The 24,101-nt window shown below is 44.9% G+C and overlaps 1 protein-coding gene across 2 annotated transcripts in view; it reads right to left on the reverse strand.

Annotated features, from left to right (window-relative positions):
- Nucleotides 1-24,101, reverse strand: part of LOC138656666 (bifunctional heparan sulfate N-deacetylase/N-sulfotransferase 3-like) — an 857,911-nt gene that overhangs the window by 780,048 nt on the left and 53,762 nt on the right. The gene's annotated exons all lie outside the window — the stretch shown is intronic.

Here is a 24,101-nt window from a genome sequence, read left to right on the forward strand (position 1 = left end):
CCACTGGAAATTGGTGGCGCGGCAAGGCCGGGTTCTGGTTTTTTGAGGGACACAAGTGACGTGGATTTGCCTGAAACTGCCCCTCAACCAAGCACAACCGCAGATTTGAGAACTGGAACTTTGGCCCACATGGCGGATTATGCCTTACGTATCCTCAAAAGGGACACACGCATAACTAAAATGATGAATGATGACGATTACTGGTTGGCCTGCCTCCTTGATCCTCGCTATAAAGGCAAATTGCAAAATATAATGCCACATGAGAACTTGGAACTAATATTAGCAACCAAACAATCAACTCTTGTTGACCGTTTGCTTCTGGCATTCCCTGCACACAGCGCCCGTGATCGTTCTCACACGAGCTGCAGGGGCCAGCAGACCAGAGGAGTTAGAGGGGCAGAAATCAGAAGTGGCGTTGGCCAGTGGGGTTTTCTGACCAGGTTGTGGAGTGATTTTGCTATGACCGCAGACAGGACAGGTACTGCAGCATCAATTCAAAGTGACAGGAGACAACATTTGTCCAGTATGGTTACAAACTATTTTTCATCCCTTATCGATGTTCTCCCTCAACCGTCATTCCCATTTGATTACTGGGCATCAAAATTAGACACCTGGCCAGAATTGGCAGAATATGCATTGCAGGAGCTTGCTTGCCCGGCAGCTAGTGTCCTATCAGAAAGAGTATTCAGTGCTGCAGGTTCAATACTAACAGAAAAAAGGACTCGTCTGGCTACCCAAAATGTAGATGATCTAACCTTCATTAAAATGAACCACAACTGGATTTCAAAATCTTTTGCCCCACCTTGCCCGGCTGACACCTAGCTTTCCTATGAAAAGGTCTTGATTGTGGACTATTCTGAATGCCTTTTCCAATCTCGTAATTTTCAGCACCTGATTGTCCAGCATACGACATGTTTACACCTCACTAAATGGCCAAACTCCCCACACGGGGCCGTGGTATCGACACTTGGCGACAGCACCCGTGAGAGTGCAGTTTGTCTGAAGAGGTGGGTGAGCCCGCTTTTGGTCGACGGCACTGCCACTGGGTCCCTCCTAGTACAATAAAGTGTCTCTGGCGGTGGTGGTGCGCACCCAACGTCAGACACACCGTTGTAATATGAGGGGCCCTGGGCCTGTACCGCCGGCCACAAGACAGTTTCCCCCCACCCCAGCTCAAACAGTGCTCTACCACTTGCAAAATTATCTCACAGCTCCACCAATGTTTAGTCTATGCGCTGACATCCTTCAATGCCTGCCACTGACAATACCATTGTATTGACATTTTTGTTATGTTAGGCCTTCGATGCCTGTCTGTGGTCACTCCTTCCACTAGGCCTCCACTGACCACACCACTGCTGCCCGTGTACCCCTGGAACCAATTTAAAATTGCCTACAGCCATGTGTTATTATTTTAGGCCTTCGATGCCTGTCTGCGGTCACTCCTTCCACTAGGCCTCCACTGACCACACCACTGCTGCCCGTGTACCACTGGAACCAATTTAAAATTGCCTACAGCCATGTGTTATTATTTTAGGCCTTCGATGCCTGTCTGCGGTCCATTCTTTCAACTACTACTACACTGACCAGGGCACTGCTGCCCGTGTACCCCTGGAACCAATTTAAAATTGCCTACAGCCATGTGTTATTATTTTAGGCCTTCGATGCCTGTCTGCGGTCACTCCTTCCACTAGGCCTCCACTGACCACACCACTGCTGCCCGTGTACCACTGGAACCAATTTAAAATTGCCTACAGCCATGTGTTATTATTTTAGGCCTTCGATGCCTGTCTGCGGTCACTCCTTCCACTAGGCCTCCACTGACCACACCACTGCTGTCCGTGTACCCCTGGAACCAATTTAAAATTGCCTACAGCCATGTGTTATTATTTTAGGCCTTCGATGCCTGTCTGCGGTCCATTCTTTCAACTACTACTACACTGACCAGGGCACTGCTGCCCGTGTACCCCTGGAACCAATTTAAAATTGCCTACAGCCATGTGTTATTATTTTAGGCCTTCGATGCCTGTCTGCGGTCACTCCTTCCACTAGGCCTCCACTGACCACACCACTGCTGTCCGTGTACCCCTGGAACCAATTTAAAATTGCCTACAGCCATGTGTTATTATTTTAGGCCTTCGATGCCTGTCTGCGGTCACTCCTTCCACTAGGCCTCCACTGACCACACCACTGCTGCCCGTGTACCTCTGGAACCAATTTAAAATTGCCTACAGCCAGCCCAATTTTTTTATTTTAGGCCTTCGATGCCTGTCTGCGGTCCATTCTTTCAACTACTACTACACTGACCAGGTCACTGCTGCCCGTGTACCCCTGGAACCAATTTAAAATTGCCTACAGCCATGTGTTATTATTTTAGGCCTTCGATGCCTGTCTGCGGTCACTCCTTCCACTAGGCCTCCACTGACCACACCACTGCTGCCCGTGTACCCCTGGAACCAATTTAAAATTGCCTACAGCCAGCCCAATTTTTTTATTTTAGGCCTTCGATGCCTGTCTGCGGTCCATTCTTTCAACTACTACTACACTGACCAGGGCACTGCTGCCCGTGTACCCCTGGAACCAACATCAGAAAATATAAAAATAAGTATTTTGCTTACAAAAAAGAAAATACTGGAGAGATATCAAATGCAGACATTTTAACATTAAAAACAAACACACAACTAAAATCTGGTACAGTACTTAAAATTGCCACCAGCTACAATTACTTTCTCCTGCAAGTAGTTAACTGAAATGTTTTTTTAAATTGAAAACACACATATGGCATCCACCGAGTGTTGTCCTGTCGCGTCTTCTTTATATTATTGCCGAGAAGATGCAAAACAATGAAAATAATAAAATCATTAATTACCAAAATAATAGAGAAAGTCAACACCACATTGCAAATAAACATTCATTCCAAATAAAGAAGCAGGGCGCGTCCGAGGGTGAGTATATACCTAATAAGAATATAATCACCCTCGGATGCGCAATGCTTATTTCCAACAGCCTTCCTTCCTAATAATCAGCCCTTCCGTGGTGTAGAGAGACGTTGTGTTACACTCCAAGGTGTTCCCCAGGTTGCCTTTCCTGAGCTTCGATCTTCCGGCTCTCGTTTAGTAGTTGTTGGAAACTACGCTGCATTAGGCCTTCAAATTGGGTATGGGGTGTAGAGAGAGGGTGTGTTACACTCCAAGGTGTTCCCCAGGTTGCCTTTCCTGAGCTTCGATCTTCCGGCTCTCGTTTAGTAGTTGTTGGAAACTACACTGCATTAGGCCTACAAATTTGGTATGGGGGAAACATTGGCGCATCTGCGGTCCCTCCTTCCTCTAGGCCTCCACTGACCTGTCTACTGCTGCCCGTGTTCCCCTGGAACCAATTTTACATTGCCTACAGGCAGCCCAATTTATTATGTTAGGGCTTCGAAGCCTGTCTGCGGTCCCTCCTTCCACTAGGCCTCCACTGACCTGTCTACTGCTGCCCGTGTACCCCTTAAACCAACATCATAAAATAAAAAAAAAAGTATTTTGCTTATAAAAAAGAAAATACTGGTGAGATATCAAATGCAGACATTTTAACATTAAAAACAAACACACAACTAAAATCTGGTACAGTACTAAAAATGGCCACCAGCTACAACCCTTCAAAAAGGGCTCTAAAAGTGAACCTGGAAATTATAGGCCAGTAAGTCTAACCTCTATTGTTGGTAAAATATTTGAAGGGTTTCTGAGGGATGTTATTCTGGATTATCTCAATGAGAATAACTGTTTAACTCCATATCAGCATGGGTTTATGAGAAATCGCTCCTGTCAAACCAATCTAATCAGTTTTTATGAAGAGGTAAGCTATAGGCTGGACCACGGTGAGTCATTGGACGTGGTATATCTCGATTTTTCCAAAGCGTTTGATACCGTGCCGCACAAGAGGTTGGTACACAAAATGAGAATGCTTGGTCTGGGGGAAAATGTGTGTAAATGGGTTAGTAACTGGCTTAGTGATAGAAAGCAGAGGGTGGTTATAAATGGTATAGTCTCTAACTGGGTCGCTGTGACCAGTGGGGTACCGCAGGGGTCAGTATTGGGACCTGTTCTCTTCAACATATTCATTAATGATCTGGTAGAAGGTTTACACAGTAAAATATCGATATTTGCAGATGATACAAAACTATGTAAAGCAGTTAATACAAGAGAAGATAGTATTCTGCTACAGATGGATCTGGATAAGTTGGAAACTTGGGCTGAAAGGTGGCAGATGAGGTTTAACAATGATAAATGTAAGGTTATACACATGGGAAGAGGGAATCAATATCACCATTACACACTGAACGGGAAACCACTGGGTAAATCTGACAGGGAGAAGGACTTGGGGATCCTAGTTAATGATAAACTTACCTGGAGCAGCCAGTGCCAGGCAGCAGCTGCCAAGGCAAACAGGATCATGGGGTGCATTAAAAGAGGTCTGGATACACATGATGAGAGCATTATACTGCCTCTGTACAAATCCCTAGTTAGACCGCACATGGAGTACTGTGTCCAGTTTTGGGCACCGGTGCTCAGGAAGGATATAATGGAACTAGAGAGAGTACAAAGGAGGGCAACAAAATTAATAAAGGGGATGGGAGAACTACAATACCCAGATAGATTAGCGAAATTAGGATTATTTAGTCTAGAAAAAAGACGACTGAGGGGCGATCTAATAACCATGTATAAGTATATAAGGGGACAATACAAATATCTCGCTGAGGATCTGTTTATACCAAGGAAGGTGACGGGCACAAGGGGGCATTCTTTGCGTCTGGAGGAGAGAAGGTTTTTCCACCAACATAGAAGAGGATTCTTTACTGTTAGGGCAGTGAGAATCTGGAATTGCTTGCCTGAGGAGGTGGTGATGGCGAACTCAGTCGAGGGGTTCAAGAGAGGCCTGGATGTCTTCCTGGAGCAGAACAATATTGTATCATACAATTATTAGGTTCTGTAGAAGGACGTAGATCTGGGTATTTATTATAATGGAATATAGGCTGAACTGGATGGACAAATGTCTTTTTTCGGCCTTACTAACTATGTTACTATGTTACTATGTTACAATTACTTTCTCCTGCAAGTAGTTAACTGAAAGGTTTTTTAAATTGAAAACACACATATGGCATCCACCGAGTGTTGTCCTGTCGCGTCTTCTTTATATTATTGCCGAGAAGATGCAAAACCATGAAAATAATAAAATCATTAATTACCAAAATAATAGAGAAAGTCAACACCACATTGCAAATAAACATTCATTCCAAATAAAGAAGCAGGGCGCGTCCGAGGGTGAGTATATACCTAATAAGAATATAATCACCCTTGGACGCGCAATGCTTATTTCCAACAGCCTTCCTTCCTAAGAATCCGCCCTTCCGTGGTGTAGAGAGACGTTGTGTTACACTCCAAGGTGTTCCCCAGGTTGCCTTTCCTGAGCTTCGATCTTCCGGCTCTCGTTTAGTAGTTGTTGGAAACTACGCTGCATTAGGCCTTCAAATTGGGTATGGGGTGCAGAGAGATGGTGTGTTCCACTCCAAGGTGTTCCCCAGGTTGCCTTTCCTGAGCTTCGATCTTCCGGCTCTCGTTTAGTAGTTCTTGGAAACTACACTGCATTAGGCCTTCAAATTGGGTATGGGGTGTAGAGAGAGGGTGTGTTACACTCCAAGGTGTTCCCCAGGTTGCCTTTCCTGAGCTTCGATCTTCATGCTCTCGTTTAGTAGTTGTCGGAAACTACGCTGCATTAGGCCTACAAATTGGGTATGGGGTGTAGAGAGAGGGTTTGTTACACTCCAAGGTGTTCCCCAGGTTGCCTTTCCTGAGCTTCGATCTTCCGGCTCTCGTTTAGTAGTTGTTGGAAACTACGCTGCATTAGGCCTTCAAATTGGGTATGGGGTGTAGCGAGAGGGTGTGTTACACTCCAAGGTGTTCCCCAGGTTGCCTTTCCTGAGCTTCGATCTTCCGGCTCTCGTTTAGTAGTTCTTGGAAACTACACTGCATTAGGCCTTCAAATTGGGTATGGGGTGTAGAGAGAGGGTGTGTTAAACTCCAAGGTGTTCCCCAGGTTGCCTTTCCTGAGCTTCGATCTTCCAGCTCTCGTTTAGTAGTTCTTGGAAACTACACTGCATTAGGCCTACAAATTGGGTATGGGGTGGAGAGAGATGGTGTGTTACACTCCAAGGTGTTCACCAGGTTTCCTTGCCATTGCTTCGGTCTTCCGACTCTCGTTTAGTAGTTGTAGAAAAGTACACTGCATTAGGCCTACAAAATGGGTATGGGGTGGAGAGAGATGGTGTGTTACACTCCAAGGTGTTCCCCAGGTTGCCTTTCCTGAGCTTCTATCTTCAGGCTCTCATTAAATTGTGGTTAAATGGAACAACTGCATTTGGCGTACTAGTTGGTTTGGGGCCTACTATCGGTGTCTGCCACTCCTTGCTGTTCTCCTGGTTTCCTGTCCTGAAATTCCATTTTCAGGCTCTCGTTAAGTAGTTGTTAATGTTAGACTGCATTTGGCCTACTAGTTGGGTTGGGGCCTACTATCGGTGTCTGCCACTCCTTGCTGTTCTCCTCCACTGAACAAAGCTGTGCCGCCTGTTTACTACGGTTGCCAATTTTGAACTGCATTTCGACTACTTACAGATTTGGCCCTACTCTCTGTGTCAGCCTCTCATTCCAGTTGTCCTCCACTGCAATGCCCCCTGGTTATTCCTGTGTTACCAATTTTGAACTGCATTTAGCCCACTTTATTCTTTGGGCCTATATCTGTGTTTCCACTTCATCGTGCCCATTGCCCAGCCAGTGATAGATGAGTCTGCTGGTACATTGACCCATAACGCAACATTCCCCGTGCATGCTACACAACAACATTGTGACCCTGCTGAAAGTCAGGTTGCTCTTCCCGCATACCATACCACCTTACACGGGGACAAAGAGGAAGGTGCAGATGAAAGTGCAGGTTCCTTCATCAGGTGGGGGGAGGAATACTAGTTGGCGACGTCACTGGCACAGGGCCTCTCATAGTACGCAAAAGTGTTGCTGCCGGTGGGAGGCGCCCCCGCCGTGCAAACACACCGCTGTACTTTGAGGGGCCCTGTGCCAGTGCCAATGCCAACAAGTGGGCCCCCCCTGCTTGCTCAGGATCACAGCACTTGCAAAGTTGAAATACTTACCTCTCCCTGCTCCACTGCCGTGACGTGGTCCAGATTTCCTGGGCCCACTAATTACTTGAACCAGCCCTACCCCACACAACTTTAGCCAAATGACCCCCAATTTCAAATGCCTTCCAATTATTATAAGGTAAATTACGCTTGACAAGCTTCATTAAGAAGAATGGATGGTTTTGACATTAAAATGGGCACTCTAGGTGTTTTCCTGGCCCCCACTCACTGCCGACTATGCTGCCCCATTGACTTGCATTGGGTTTCGTGTTTCGGTCGATCCCGACTTTACGTCATAATCGGCCGATTTCACTCGACCCGACTTTTGAGATAGTCGGGTTTCGCGAAACCCGGCTCGACTCTAAAAAGGTCAAGGTCGCTCAACTCTACTCCTGAGTACTCTGATACCCTATGTGTGGGGGTAAACCACTGTTAGGGCACACGTCGGGGCTCAGAAGGGAAGTAGTGACTTTTGAAATGCAGACGTTGATGGAATGGTCTGCGGGCATCACGTTGCGTTTGCAGAGCCCCTGGTGTGCCTAAACAGTAGAAACCCCCACAAGTGACCCCATTTTAGAAACTAGACCCCCCAAGGAACTTATCTAGATATGTGGTGAGCACTTTGAACCCCCAAGTGCTTCACAGACGTTTACAACGCAGAGCCGTGAAAATAAAAATCATTTTTCTTTCCTCAAAAATGATGTTTTAGCAAGCATTTTTTTATTTGCACAAGGGTAACAGGAGAAATTGGACCCCAGTAATTGTTGCACAGTTTGTCCTGAGTACACTGATACCCGATATGAGGGGGTAAACCACTGTTTGGGCGCACGTCGGGGCTCGGAAGTGAGGGAGCACCATTTGACTTTTTGAATACAAGATTGGCTGGAATCAATGGTGGCGCCATGTTGCGTTTGGAGACCCCTGATGTGCCTAAACAGTGGAAACCCCTCAATTCTACCTCCAACACTAACCCTCCCACACCCCTAACCCTAATCCCAACTGTAGCCATAACCCTAATCACAACCCTAACCACAACCCTAATTCCAACCCTAACCCTAAGGCTATGTGCCCACATTGCGGATTCGTGTGAGATTTTTCAGCATCATTTTTGAAAAATCCGTGGGTAAAAGGCACTGCATTTTACCTGCGGATTTACCGCGGATTTTCAGCATTTTTTGTGCGGATTTCACCTGTGGATTCCTATTGAGGAACAGGTGTAAAACGCTGCGGAATCCGCACAAAGAATTGACATGCTGCGGAAAATACAACGCAGCGTTTCCGCGCGGTATTTTCCGCACCATGGGCACAGCAGATTTAGTTTTCCATAGGTTTACATGGTACTGTAAACCTGATGGAACACTGCTGCGAATCTGCAGCGGCCAGTCCGCTGCGGATCCGCAGCCAAATCCGCACCATGTGCACATAGCCTAATTCTAAAGGTATGTGCACACACTGCGGAAAACGCTGCGGATCCGCAGCAGTTTCCCATGAGTTTACAGTTCAATGTAAACCCATGGGAAACAAAAATCGCTGTACACATGCTGCAGAAAAACTGCACGGAAATGCAGCGGTTTACATTCTGCACCATGTCACTTCTTTCTGCGGATTCCGCAGCGGTTTTACAACTGCTCCAATAAAAAATTGCAGTTGTAAAACCGCAGTGAAATGCACAGAAAAACCGCGGTAAATCCGCAGCGGTTTAGCACTACGGATTTATCAAATCCGCAGTGGAAAGATCCGCAGAGGAACAGAATACGTGTGCACATACCGAAACCCTAACTGTTGTGAATTCTGTGGCAGAGCTCCCTCCTGTGGTCACAAGTGGTACTTCGGCTGATTCTCTCTGTGAGCTTCCATTGGTGGAGGAAAGTGGTACTGCGGCTTCTGAGTTTCCTTCCTCAGGTGATGTGGTGAAATCGTTAGGTGCTGCTCTATTTAACTCCACCTAGTGCTTTGATCCTGGCCTCCAGTCAATGTTCTAGTATTGGACCTGTTTCCTCCTGGATCGTTCCTGTGGCCTGCTGCTCTGCATAGCTAAGTTCTGCTTTGCTATTTTGTTTGCTGTTTTTTCTGTCCAGCTTGTCTATTTGTTTTTTCCTGCTTGCTGGAAGCTCTGGGACGCAGAGGGTGTACCTCCGTGCCATTAGTTCGGTACGGAGGGTCTTTTTGCCCCCTTTGCGTGGTTTTTGTAGGGTTTTGTGTTGACCGCAAAGTTACCTTTCCTATCCTCGCTCTGTTCAGAAAGTCGGGCCTCACTTTTCTAAATCTATTTCATCTCTACGTTTGTCTTTTCATCTTAACTCACAGTCTTTATATGTGGGGGCTGCCTTTTCCTTTGGGGTATTTCTCTGAGGCAAGGTAGGCTTATTTTCTATCTTCAGGCTAGCTAGTTTCTCAGGCTGTGCCGAGTTGCATAGGGAGCGTTAGGCGCAATCCACGGCTGCCTCTAGTGTTGTTGGAGAGGATTAGGGATTGCGGTAAGCAGAGTTCCCACGTCTCACAGCTCGTTCTATGTTTTTGGGTTATTGTCAGGTCACTGTATGTGCTCTGACCTCTATGTCCATTGTGGTACTGAATTATCTTATCATAACAGTACTGGAGGCCAAAAGTACTAATGATTCTCAATAGAGGGAAAAAAGAAGTTCTGAGACCATTTTTTTTTCTCTGCACTGTGTTTTGCCTTTTTTTCCCCCTAGACATTTGGGTGGTTCAGGACACAGGTGTAGCGATGGACATTAAAGGTCTGTCTTCATGTGTGGATCAGCTCACGGCAAGAGTACAAAATATTCAAGACTTTGTGGTTCAGAATTCTATGTTAGAACCGAGAATTCCTATTCCTGATTTGTTTTTTGGAGATAGAACTAAATTTCTGAGTTTCAAAAATAATTGTAAACTATTTCTGGCTTTGACCTCGCTCCTCTGGTGACCCAGTTCAACAAGTTAGGATCATTATTTCTTTTTTACGTGGCGACCCTCAGGACTGGGCATTTTCTCTTGCGTCAGGAGTTCCTGCATTAAGTAATATCGATGCGTTTTTCCTGGCGCTCGGATTGCTGTACGATGAACCTTATTCAGTGGATCAGGCAGAGAAAAATTTGCTGGCTCTGTGTCAGGGTCAGGATGAGATAGAGGTATATTGTCAGAAATTTAGAAAGTGGTCCGTACTCACTCAATGGAATGAAGGTGCGCTTGCAGCTATTTTCAGAAAAGGTCTCTCTGAAGCCCTTAAGGATGTCATGGTGGGATTTCCTATGCCTGCTGGTCTGAATGAGTCTATGTCTTTGGCCATTCAGATCGGTCGACGCTTGCGTGAGCGTAAATCTGTGCACCATTTGGCGGTATTACCTGAGCTTAAACCTGAGCCTATGCAGTGCGATAGGACTTTGACCAGAGTTGAACGGCAAGAACACAGACGTCTGAATGGGCTGTGTTTCTACTGTGGTGATTCCACTCATGCTATCTCTGATTGTCCTAAGCGCACTAAGCGGTTCGCTAGGTCTGCCACCATTGGTATGGTACAGTCAAAATTTCTTCTGTCCGTTACCTTGATCTGCTCTTTGTCATCATATTCTGTCATGGCATTTGTGGATTCAGGCGCTGCCCTGAATTTGATGGACTTGGAGTATGCTAGGCGTTGTGGGTTTTTCTTGGAGCCCTTACAGTGTCCTATTCCATTGAGAGGAATTGATGCTACGCCTTTGGCCAAGAATAAGCCTCAGTACTGGACCCAGCTGACCATGTGCATGGCTCCTGCACATCAGGAGGTTATTCGCTTTCTGGTGTTGCATAATCTGCATGATGTGGTCGTGTTGGGGTTGCCATGGCTACAAGTCCATAATCCAGTATTAGATTGGAAATCCATGTCTGTGTCCAGCTGGGGTTGTCAGGGGGTACATGGTGATGTCCCATTTCTGACTATTTTGTCATCCACCCCTACTGAGGTTCCAGAGTTCTTGTCTGATTACCGGGATGTATTTGATGAGCCCAAGTCCGATACCCTACCTCCGCATAGGGATTGTGATTGTGCTATCGATTTGATTCCTGGTAGTAAATTCCCAAAAGGTCGACTGTTTAATTTATCTGTGCCTGAGCACGCCGCTATGCGGAGTTATGTGAAGGAGTCCTTGGAGAAGGGGCATATTCGCCCATCATCGTCGCCATTAGGAGCAGGGTTCTTTTTTGTAGCCAAGAAGGATGGTTCACTGAGACCTTGTGTAGATTACCGCCTTCTAAATAAGATCACGGTTAATTTTCAGTACCCCTTGCCGTTGTTGTCTGATTTGTTTGCTCGGATTAAGGGGGCTAGTTGGTTCACCAAGATAGACCTTCGTGGTGCGTATAATCTTGTGCGTATTAAGCGAGGCGATGAATGGAAAACTGCATTTAATATGCCCGAGGGCCATTTTGAGTATCTAGTAATGCCATTCGGACTTGCCAATGCTCCATCAGTGTTTCAGTCCTTTATGCATGACATCTTCCTAGAGTACCTGGATAAATTCCTGATTGTGTACTTGGATGACATTTTGATCTTCTCGGATGATTGGGAGTCTCATGTGAAGCAGGTCAGAACGGTGTTTCAGGTCCTGCGTGCTAATTCTTTGTTTGTGAAGGGATCAAAGTGTCTCTTTGGTGTTCAGAAGGTTTCATTTTTGGGGTTCATCTTTTCCCCTTCTACTATCGAGATGGACCCTGTTAAGGTCCAAGCCATCCATGATTGGACTCAGCCGACATCTCTGAAAAGTCTGCAAAAGTTCCTGGGCTTTGCTAATTTTTATCGTCGCTTCATCTGCAATTTTTCTAGTATTGCTAAACCATTGACCGATTTGACCAAGAAGGGTGCTGATGTGGTCAATTGGTCTTCTGCTGCTGTGGAAGCTTTTCAAGAGTTGAAGCGTCGTTTTTCTTCTGCCCCTGTGTTGTGTCAACCAGATGTTTCGCTTCCGTTCCAGGTCGAGGTTGATGCTTCTGAGATTGGAGCAGGGGCTGTTTTGTCGCAGAGAAGTTGTGATTGCTCGGTGATGAAACCATGCGCCTTCTTTTCCAGGAAGTTTTCGCCTGCTGAGCGAAATTATGATGTGGGCAATCGAGAGTTGCTGGCCATGAAGTGGGCATTCGAGGAGTGGCGTCATTGGCTTGAAGGAGCTAAGCATCGCGTGGTGGTCTTGACTGATCATAAGAACTTGACTTATCTCGAGTCTGCCAAGCGGTTGAATCCTAGACAGGCTCGTTGGTCGCTGTTTTTTGCCCGTTTTGACTTTGTGATTTCGTACCTTCCGGGCTCTAAAAATGTGAAGGCGGATGCTCTGTCTAGGAGTTTTGTGCCCGACTCTCCGGGTTTATCTGAGCCGGCGGGTATCCTCAAAGAGGGAGTAATTGTGTCTGCCATCTCCCCTGATTTGCGGCGGGTGCTGCAAAAATTTCAGGCTAATAAACCTGATCGTTGCCCAGCGGAGAAACTGTTTGTCCCTGATAGGTGGATGAATAAAGTTATCTCTGAGGTTCATTGTTCGGTGTTGGCTGGTCATCCTGGAATCTTTGGTACCAGAGAGTTAGTGGCTAGATCCTTTTGGTGGCCATCTCTGTCGCGGGATGTGCGTACTTTTGTGCAGTCCTGTGGGATTTGTGCTCGGGCTAAGCCCTGCTGTTCTCGTGCCAGTGGGTTGCTTTTGCCCTTGCCAGTCCCGAAGAGGCCTTGGACACATATCTCTTTGGATTTTATTTCAGATCTTCCCGTCTCTCAAAAGATGTCAGTCATTTGGGTGGTCTGTGATCGCTTCTCTAAGATGGTCCATTTGGTACCCTTGTCTAAATTACCTTCCTCCTCTGATTTGGTGCCATTGTTCTTCCAGCATGTGGTTCTTTACATGGCATTCCGGAGAATATCGTGTCTGACAGAGGTTCCCAGTTTGTTTCGAGGTTTTGGCGAGCCTTTTGTGGTAGGATGGGCATTGACTTGTCTTTTTCCTCGGCTTTCCATCCTCAGACTAATGGCCAGACCGAACGAACCAATCAGACCTTGGAAACATATCTGAGATGCTTTGTTTCCGCTGATCAGGATGACTGTCCTTTTTGCCTTTGGCTGAGTTCGCCCTTAATAATCGGGCCAGCTCGGCTACTTTGGTTTCGCTGTTTTTCTGCAACTCTGGGTTCCATCCTCGTTTCTCTTCAGGGCAGGTTGAGTCTTTTTGACTGTCCTGGTGTGGATACTGTGGTGGACAGGTTGCAGCAGATTTGGACTCATGTAGTGGACAATTTGACCTTGTCCCAGGAGAAGGCTCAACGTTTCGCTAATCGCAGACGCTGTGTGGGTCCCCGACTTCGTGTTGGGGATTTGGTTTGGTTATGTTCTCGTCATATTCCTATGAAGGTTTCCTCTCCTAAGTTTAAACCTCGTTTCATTGGTCCGTATAGGATTTCTGAAGTTCTTAATCCTGTGTCTTTTCGTCTGACCCTTCCAGATTCTTTTTCCATACATAACGTATTCCATAGGTCATTGTTGCGGAGATACGTGGCACCTATGGTTCCATCTGTTGATCCTCCTGCCCCGGTTTTGGTGGAGGGGGAGTTGGAGTATGTTGTGGAGAGGATTTTGGATTCTCGTGTTTCAAGACGGAAACTCCAGTATCTGGTTAAGTGGAAGGGTTATGCTCAGGAAGATAATTCCTGGGTCTTTGCCTCTGATGTCCATGCTCCCGATCTTGTTCGTGCCTTTCATATGGCTCATCCTGGTCGTCCTGGGGGCTCTGGTGAGGGTTCGGTGACCCCTCCTCAAGGGGGGGGTACTGTTGTGAATTCTGTGGCAGAGCTCCCTCCTGTGGTCACAAGTGGTACTTCGGCTGATTCTCTCTGTGAGCTTCCGTTGGTGGAGGAAAGTGGTACTGCGGCTTCTGAGTTTCCTTCCTCAGGTGATGTGGTGAAATCGTTAGGTGCTGCTCTATTTAACTCCACCTAGTGCTTTGATCCTGGCCTCCAGTCAATGTTCTAGTATTGGACCTGTTTCCTCCTGGATCGTTCCTGTGGCCTGCTGCTCTGCATAGCTAAGTTCTGCTTTGCTATTTTGTTTGCTGTTTTTTCTGTCCAGCTTGTCTATTTGTTTTTTCCTGCTTGCTGGAAGCTCTGGGACGCAGAGGGTGCACCTCCATGCCGTTAGTTCGGTACGGAGGGTCTTTTTGCCCCCTTTGCGTGGTTTTTGTAGGGTTTTGTGTTGACCGCAAAGTTACCTTTCCTATCCTCGCTCTGTTCAGAAAGTCGGGCCTCACTTTGCTAAATCTATTTCATCTCTACGTTTGTCTTTTCATCTTAACTCACAGTCATTATATGTGGGGGCTGCCTTTTCCTTTGGGGTATTTCTCTGAGGCAAGGTAGGCTTATTTTCTATCTTCAGGCTAGCTAGTTTCTCAGGCTGTGCCGAGTTGCATAGGGAGCGTTAGGCGCAATCCACGGCTGCCTCTAGTGTTGTTGGAGAGGATTAGGGATTGCGGTCAGCAGAGTTCCCACGTCTCAGAGCTCGTTCTATGTTTTTGGGTTATTGTCAGGTCACTGTATGTGCTCTGACCTCTATGTCCATTGTGGTACTGAATTATCTTATCATAACACCTAACCCTAGCCCTAACCCTAACCCTAACCCTAGCCCTAACCCTAACCCTAACCCTAACCCTATTCTAACCTAATGGAAAAAAAAAAATATTTTTTTATTGTCCCTACCTATGGGGGTGACAAAGGGGGGGGGGTCATTTATTATTTTTTTTATTTTAATCACTGTGATAGATTATATCTCAGTGATCAAAATGCACTTTGGAACGAATCTGCCGGCCGGCAGATCCGGCGGGCACACTGCGCATGCGCCCGCCATTTTGGAAGATGGCGGCGCCCAGAGAGAAGACGGACGGACCCCGGCAGGATCGGTAAGTATGATGGGGTGGGGGGTAGCATGGGGGGGGGGTCGGAGCATGGGGGGGATCGGAGCGCGGGGGGGTGGAACGGAGCACGGGGGGTGGAACGGAGCACGGGGGGTGGATCGGAGTGCAGGGGGTGGAACGGAGCACGGGGGGTGGATCGGAGTGCAGGGGGGTTGGATCGGAGCGCGGGGGGGGTGATTGGAGCACGGGAGGAGTGGACAAGAGCACAGGGGAGCGGAGCACAGGACGGAGGGGAGCCGGAGCAGTGTACCGGACAGATCAGTGGCTTGGGGGGGGCGATCGGTGGGGTGGGTGGGGGCACATTAGTGTTTCCAGCCATGGCCGATGATATTGCAGCATCGGCCATGGCTGGATTGTAATATTTCACCAGTTTTAATAGGTGAAATATTACAAATCGCTCTGATTGGCAGTTTCACTTTCAACAGCCAATCAGAGCGATCGTAGCCACGGGGGGGTGAAGCCACCTCCCCTGGGCTAAACTACCACTCCCCCTGCAGATCGAGTGAAATGGGAGTTAACCCTTTCACCCGATCTGCAGGGACGCGATCTTTCCATGATGCCACATAGGCGTCATGGGTCGGATTGGCACTGACTTTCATGACGCCTACGTTGCGTCATGGGTCGGGAAGGGGTTCAGCTTGGTCAGGACTTTATGGACTGCGCTTCTGGATTGCTGGAGCTGTTAATGTGTTTGCCAATAGGCCTTTGGTTTCAAGAACATGGACCAACTGTCGGGGTCCCAAACTAGTGGGACCTTTGTTATGCAGACCTATAGAAAAAAAATGGATGAACTGATGTCCATTCTGGGTTTGAAGAAACTGGACTGAGCCATGAATTGTTGGGCAGCTATTGTGTGGGTCTAAGGGCCATTGCTTTAAAGGAAACATGGACTTGGATGGGCTTCCGGTCTGCGGTTCTAACCGAGAGGACCAACTAATCTAAGTAATGTGCAGGAGAAGGTCTTGGTATGTGCCCAAGGACTGCAGGGTGGTTGTTATTCTGATGGCTATGGGCCCAAGGAACTTGAACACTTTATTCCGGAGTCAGTGCATCTCTGGAAATTAGCACTATATACCCCTGAGATGGAGCCCATTTGATTTATATGTTTGATGGGTTTTATGTCCATTGGTGCCTTCCAGTTTCTGGAATAGTCAAGGATGACCATGTTCAAAGAAGGGAAGAATGAAAGAGTGGCGCACTGTGCCACACTGTGTATTCCTTCTCCTGAAGACACCAATCAATATTGCGTAATGTGATATGGGAAAGTATAAATATTGTTAAAATAGCAATATAACATACAATATGCATTGTGTGCGTACAGTAAAAGGATAAAGAAAAGGACAATAATCTTAGTACATACTGTTATAGGCTTGTAATTGTAGTTAGCTGAAGGTACAAGATAAAATACAGTTAATGTTAGGGATGAGTCCACAGTGGAAGGCGGTTAGTGCTAGGGAAAAGGAGACACTTCCTGCTAGTGACTCAGATTGGAAAGTATAGAAACAAGGTCAAGTTCAAGTGCAGTAGGCTGCCAGGGCCAGCATGCACCTATCATTCAAGGCAGCAAAATGCCATACTAGAATCCCATGCATACATTCCTGAAACATCCGGAGATCAAGGCCCAGCAAATGGGCTAAAGGGTGATCCGCGTCCTTTATTTCATAAGGGAAAATGGACATGGAAATGTTTGAAGGGAAGTTAGTCCGTCCACTGCTGTACTGGACCAGAAATGTTTGGGGCTTACAGAGCCAATGAGCATAGTGATAGTCATCCAGGAGGAATGAATGAATGATAGGGCTGAAGATGTGCTGGGCCCTATCCTACATTCTACAATATAGTGAACTTGAACTGTTCAGTAAATATTTGCTTGTTAAATTGAACTTCGCATCACCTGAGTTGTGTGCAACGGCTCCTGAAGACGGAGATCCGGAGACAGCAGAGGCCTGCGGCTTACAAGTGGATGTGATGCACCCCACACCTTGCAACACACTGGGACATGATTTTTCTGTAAAGAGTCATAACACAACGAGACAGCAGCTCAGTCATCACTACTGCTCTCGGCCACTTTACAGATGCTGATTTGAAAGTAAAGTGTGGTCAAACCAATTGATTTTGATTTCTCTTTTGTTCATTCACTTTACATTTTATTAAGTGCTAAAATTAAACTAGTAACACCTATATTTTTCAAGCATTCTTCATTTGTAACATTTTCCACACATTTCTGAAGCTTTTGCAAAGTACTCAAAGTACCTATTCTCTTCAACATATTTCTTAACAATCTGGTCTGGTTGAAGGTTTACACAGTAAAATATATATCAATATTTGCAGATGATACAAAACTATGTAAAGAAGTCAATATAGGAGAAGATAGTATTCTGCTGCAATTGGATCTGGATAAGTTGGAAACTTGGGCCAAGAGGTGACAGATGCGATTTAACAATAATAAATGTAAGGTTATGCACATGGGAAGAAGAAATGAATATCACCATTATACACTGAACGGGAAACCGCTGGGTAAATATGACATGGAGAAGGAGTTGGGGATCCTAGTTAATAATAAAATTGCCTGGAGCTGCCAGTGCTGCTCTGCCAAGGCAAACAGACAGCGGCTGCCAAGGCAAACAGGATCATGGAGAGCATTAAAAGAGGTCTGGATACACATGATGAGAGCATTATACTGCCTCTGTACAAATCTCTGCTTAGACAGCACATGGAGTACTGTGTACAGTTTTGGGCATCAGTGCTCAGGAAGGACATAATAGAAGTAGAGCGAATACAAAGGAGGGCAACAAAATTAATAAAGGGAATGGGGGAACTACAATACCCAGACAGATTAGCAAAATTAGGATTATTTAATCTAGAAAAAAGACAACTGAGGGGCGATCTAATAACCATGTATAAGTATAAAAGGGGACAATACAAATATCTCATCTAGAAGGTTTTTGCACCAGCATAGAAGAGGATACATTACTGTTAAGGCAGTGAGAATCTGGAATTCCTTGCCTGAGGAGGTGGTGATAGCAAACTCAGTCAATGGGTTCAAGAGAGGCCTGGATGTCTTCCTGGAGAATAACAATATTGCATCTTACAGTTATTAGATTCTTTAGAAGGACATAGATCTGGGGATTTATTCTGATGGAATATAGGCTTAACTGGATGGACAAATGTCTTTTTTCAGAAATGCTATGTTACTATGCTACGATGTTATATATGCAAATTGTCTCTTCAGAGAGGAAGAGAACTAGAACTCTAGTGCCACCTATTGGAAGTAACAATCCTACAAGTCAATGTCGACCCTGTAATGAGCCTTGTCACATGACTTAGGATAATGGCCAAACCAGAATCTCAACTGCAGACACTGTGTTTCGGGGAACTGCCCCTCATCAATGCAAAGTGGAGATCTGGTTTGCCTGTGTGAGAGGCATCCGACCGATATCCAAGAATTATCTTTTCTCCTTGCGGAGATTGACATGCTAAGCATATCGAGATGAGGGGACTTATAGCCACAATGCTCCTCTTGGAAATGTGCCAATTATGCAAGTTTTCTCTTCAGAGAGGAAGAGAACTAGAACTCTAGTGCCACCTATTGGAAGTAGCAATCCTACAAGTCAATGTCGATCCTTTAACGAGCCTTGTCACATAACTTAGGAAAATAGCCAAACCAGAATCTCAATTTGCAGATACTGTGTTTCGGGCTACTGCCCCTTGTCAGAGCAAAGTGGAGATCTGGTTTGGCTGTGTGAGAGGCGTCCAACCGATATCCAAGAAGTATTGTTTCTCCTTGCGGAGAAACATTATATGTCATATATGTTATATATATATATATATATATATATATATATATATATATTATATATCACAAATACTATGTTGAGTGCTGTTAAGTGAATGTTTGCACATGGAGACATACTGTTACTTTTTTAGACCTTTCCCTGTCTGTCTTCAGCTTCACTATCCATCAATGTCACACTGGTCGGTGCTCTTATTGGAACAAAAATGCTTCAATCAGAGCTAAGAACAGTATAAGGGCCCACTCACACAAGCGTACAACATGGCTGAGTGCTATGCAATATTGTATCGTTTAGCACTCAGCCCAATATTATTCTATGGAGCAGTGCAGATCTATGATTATTTTCTCATCCTGCGAGGGCATCCGAGAATCAGATTGCATGCATCCCTACAAGTCAATGGGTTTGTAGGAAACATCGGACTACAATTGGATGTCATCAAAAAGCAGTCCGATTACCGTGCATGCCGGCAAGAGAGGAGATGGAGAAATAACTTCCTCTGTCTTCTCCGCACCAATGCTGCGATTCGCTCATGCAAGAGAATCGGAGCAAAAGTGCAATGACAGTGTAATTTGCATATTCAGTCCCTTGTCTCTTATGTGAACCCAGCCTAAAAGTGAAAGACCGAGAAGCTTCTGGAAAGCAGGGGCAACTGTATTATACTTTTCACTGGTGAAATGCAGAGAGCAGTCTTCTGAGACCCGCCTGAATGGGAACACTTCCTGGTCTTTCTCAGTAAATTATTGAGGGATCTCTGGTTAATGAGGGGACAGATCAGGAAGTGTTACCATATGTGTGACTCCAGAGACATCACTACTATTGATGGGTGAACCAACCAATGATTGGGATTGGCGGGTTCACCCGAATTTTTGTAAAGTTCGAGCTTGGGGCCAGAGATGACACAAACTCGAGTCCGAACCCTGAGCTTGGACTTTGCAGATATGGGATGGGTGGGGGGCTGTAAAAGAAAGAATGAAAATAAATAATAAGCATTATAATTATACTTACATGTCCAGAGACATGTCCTCCCATCCTGCTGTCTCCTGAGCACATCTGCTTCCCGGGCAGCTCATTACCTTCCAGCGGTATTCACTGCACTTGGCAGTCTTCAGCTTTTTCCAGCAGTGTTCGCACAGTGACATTTATTATTAATTTTATGCTTTCTTTTACAGGCCCTGGACCCAAACTGGACCCAAACTGTAATACGGGTTTCCCATGGAAACCCGTGCTCGGGACCTTGTATAGTGTTCGGTACGGATCCACAGCTTTACAGTTCGGGTTCGCCCATCCCTAATCACTACACTTGTCTATCAGCAGCTTCATTACACTAGTCTTTGCTCTGGTCTGAGCATTTTCACTCTGATCAGAGTACAGACGAGTCTGACAATCATAGATAATAAAGCTGCAAATAGGTTGCATCATTGTGGGACTGGGGTGACAAGGCCCCATTAATAATATTGACTATGGGGGGCCCACTTTTAATCTGCATGCAAATATTATACTACCTTCGTTCGCAAATTTACCTATATCTCTATATATTAATAGACTTGGTAGCGTGGTTAATGAATGATGAGATGCTGCTTTTTTCTGTACAGAGTGAGTCAAGTGCCAAGTACTGCCCATACAGTGGGGTTGGCGCCCAGATCTACACAGGGGCCCACTGGGGGATTCCCCTGTTACCCTGTGGGCCAGTCCGAACCAGGGTAGGATGCATTCTTTTGATAAAGTAGTAATATGTCCCCAGGAGCAGCATGCTTCCATCTCTCAGACTGCGCATGCACATTTCAGGCATGCATGTTACAAAGGGTTGAGTGAGAAGTCATGTCATCCATAAAAAGGCTGAATGCTTCAATTTAAAAATACAGGTGCATCTCACAAAATTAAAATATAATCAAACAGTTAATTTGTTTCAGTTCTTCAATACAAAAAGTGAAACTCATATTTTAGATAGAGTCATTACAAACAGAGTGATCTATTTCAAGATTTTGTTTATTTTTGTGTTGATGATTATGGCTTATAGCCAATGAAAACTCAAACATCACTATCTCAGTAAATTAGAATACTTTATAACACTAGCTTGAAAAAATGATTTTAAAATCCAAAATGTTGGCCTACTGAAATGTATATTCAGTATATGCACTCAATACTTGGTCAGGGCTCCTATGGCATCAATTGCTGCATCAATGCGGCATGTCATGGTGGCGATCAGCCTGTGGCACTGCTGAGGTGTTATGGAAGCCCAGGTTGCTGTGATAGCAGCCTTCAGCTCATTTGCATTGTTGGGTCTGGTGTCTCTCATCATCCTCTTGACAATTCCCCATAGATTCTCTATGGGTTAAGGTCAGGCGAGTTTGCTGGCCAATCAAGCACAGTGATACTGTTGTTTTTAAACCAGGTATTGATACTTTTGGCAGTGTGGACAGGTGCCAAGTCCTGTTGGAGATTGAAATTTCCATCTCCAAAAAGCTTGTCGGCAGAGGGAAGCATAAAGTGCTCTAAAATTTCCTGGTAGACGGCTGCGCTGACTTTGGTCTTGATAAAACACAGTGGACCTACACCAGCAGATGACATAGCTCCCCAAACCATCACTGATTGTGGAAACTTCCATAACACCTCAGCAGTGTGGCAGACTGATTGCCTCTATGCCACGCCGCATTGATGCAGTAATTGTTGCAAAAGGAGCCCTGACCAAGTATTGAGTGCATTTTCTGGATGTAATCACAAAAAAAGAGGCCTATTTTTAAAAATTGTCATGGAATTTGTGGACAGTTGGCAATCTTTCAGATTAGCAGGTGGTCAAACACAAACAGTTACTTTGGATCTGGTCATTCCACATAGAAGGGAATTCATCTGAAAAATTCCAGGTAATACAAGCTTTCTACTGCAGGGCCACTGCAGGGAAAATGTAAAGGCCCTCTCTGGCAAAATTAGCTGCTTCTTAGGAGTTCTAAGATCCAGTGCAAAAGTGATTAACTAATCCCAATGTCAGTTCTCATAGTGTAGGAGTTGTCTCTTGTCAGACATCTTAAATGTAACCATGTAGGTGATTTTGAATTGAACAGGAAAAATCCAAACTATCACCATTAAATTCATTAAATTTATTTGTATGAATATGAAGGGTTAAAGAATTCAACTGTCAGACAAAAAAAAAGAAAATATGGAAACGAGAGATAAATCGCCTAAGGAAGCAAATCTCTTTTCTTTGACTGCTAAGCAGCCTAGCTGCTATTATTTTAGCAATGGCAGGAAAAAATATTGGAATTCCAATAGTTGAATATAGAATGTAATCTGTTTTCTAGTATTTAGCTGATCCAGCACTTATAGACCTTAAATTATAAATTAGATGAGTCCAAATGACTGATAATTAACATGTAAATGGCTGAAAATGTTGAGATGTTTAAAGACGAATGCTATCCATCTAAAGGATGTATAATTCAGCAGACTCTATATTTAGAACTAAGCCATTACTTACTACCAAAAAAAAATTTGCCCAGTGCATTCTAGCATAAAATCAAATCTGCTTAACAGACAAAACTGCTAATTGACTGGATGAGCTCTTCATATTTATTATTCACCAACATAAACCGTGAAGACATTGTACAAGCTCTATAAATATATATATATAGAACAGAATCTGCATTTAGCGACAAAGTAGGCTGTAAAATCTATAGTAATAATATGTTCCTAATGTCTCCCAGATGTGATAAATGCTAGAGGAAAAAGCATAGTCTGTTTTTCAAGAACGGTTTATTTACCCTTAAATAGACACACTGGGACTCCTATATTGGGCTAAAACTTGCTTTTGATACACAATTATTCTATAAACCTGTTCAGTCAAGGGTAAATGAAGCCAAGAGGCCAACTCAGCAGATGCATCAACGCTGTCCATGTATTGCGTAAGCAGAGACTAATAGGAAATAAATTGGTACAGAAACCACACTTTATATAAAAATCATTAGGACACACCTCTTAATTATTGAATTCAGGGTTTCCCATTCTCACAAGAATATAAAATCAAGCAGCTAGCCATACAGTCTGTTATTTGCAGACATTTGTGAAAGAAGGTGTCATTCTAACGAGCTCCCTTAATTCAATTGTGGTACTATAATAAGAAAAGGCAGAGCTTCTTACCTGCCTAGGCCTCTAAACAAATGCACTATCAGGATGCAGTGGACCCATGTGGTTAAGATGGAGACAACACAGGTGCAGCATAACCGATGAGGCAACCACTCTCAACCTACCAAACTAATGGAGGGGGTGGCTGCTTGGCACAATGCTGCACATAAAAGACTTGTATGTGGCGCTGTTCACACAATGGAGATGCACAGCATCCAGGCAAGCCTAGTAGTGACACCCTTCTATTAGATCAGGCGCTATCCAAATGCACCCCATGTGAACAGACACCACAGTTTACAAGACAAAAATGGTTTTTTTTCTATTTTTTGGAGGATCTCTGAATCCTCTTCTTGTGCTCTTGCTGTTTAGAATTGGTACTATAATAAGACATCACCATTATAACAATTCATTTCAAGAATTTTTTTTATAAGTATTCCAAGATTAAATGTACATGGTTTTCACTTTGCAATAACACAACTAAAAGCTCCAAAGTGGGTGTTGAGCGTGGATGCACTTAGTGAAAAATTTGGCCAATTCTCTGATAACTCAATAACTGCAGAGATCAAAACCTCCTGTGGCATTAATATCAGCTGTTTGCCCTGAGCTGTGGATGGAGTGCTGTAAAGAATGCCATCACTGGACTCTGTGTGCTGTGTAATGCCAATGGATCAGTCTGGGTTTGTTTTCCAGGAGAACGTTACTTGCCTGACTGAATTGTGCAAACTGTAAAGGCGGAATAATGCTTCTTCCTTCACAAAAGTTGGCTTGTTCTTTAGGAGTTGGCTTATGCCACTTACTTCCAGCAAAAGAAATCCAATTCTTTAGCATACAAAGACAATTGGATAATTGTATGCTTACGACATATATGCAGTTTGGGAAAGGGCCTTTTTTGATCCAGTATGACATTATCCCATTGCACAAAGCAAGGTTCTTAAAAGCTTGGTTGGGAGAGTTTGACTTGACTCTTCCACACAGAGCTCTGACCTTAACTCCATCAAACACCCACTATTAGTGTCTGATCTCATAATTGCTCTGGATGAATGGCAAAAATTCCCACTGTCGTATTCTACATAGTAACATAGTAACATAGTTAGTGAGGCCGAAAAAAGACAT

The sequence above is a fragment of the Ranitomeya imitator genome, chromosome 1 (genome assembly GCF_032444005.1).
Source record: "Ranitomeya imitator isolate aRanImi1 chromosome 1, aRanImi1.pri, whole genome shotgun sequence".
Lineage (NCBI taxonomy): Eukaryota > Metazoa > Chordata > Amphibia > Anura > Dendrobatidae > Ranitomeya > Ranitomeya imitator.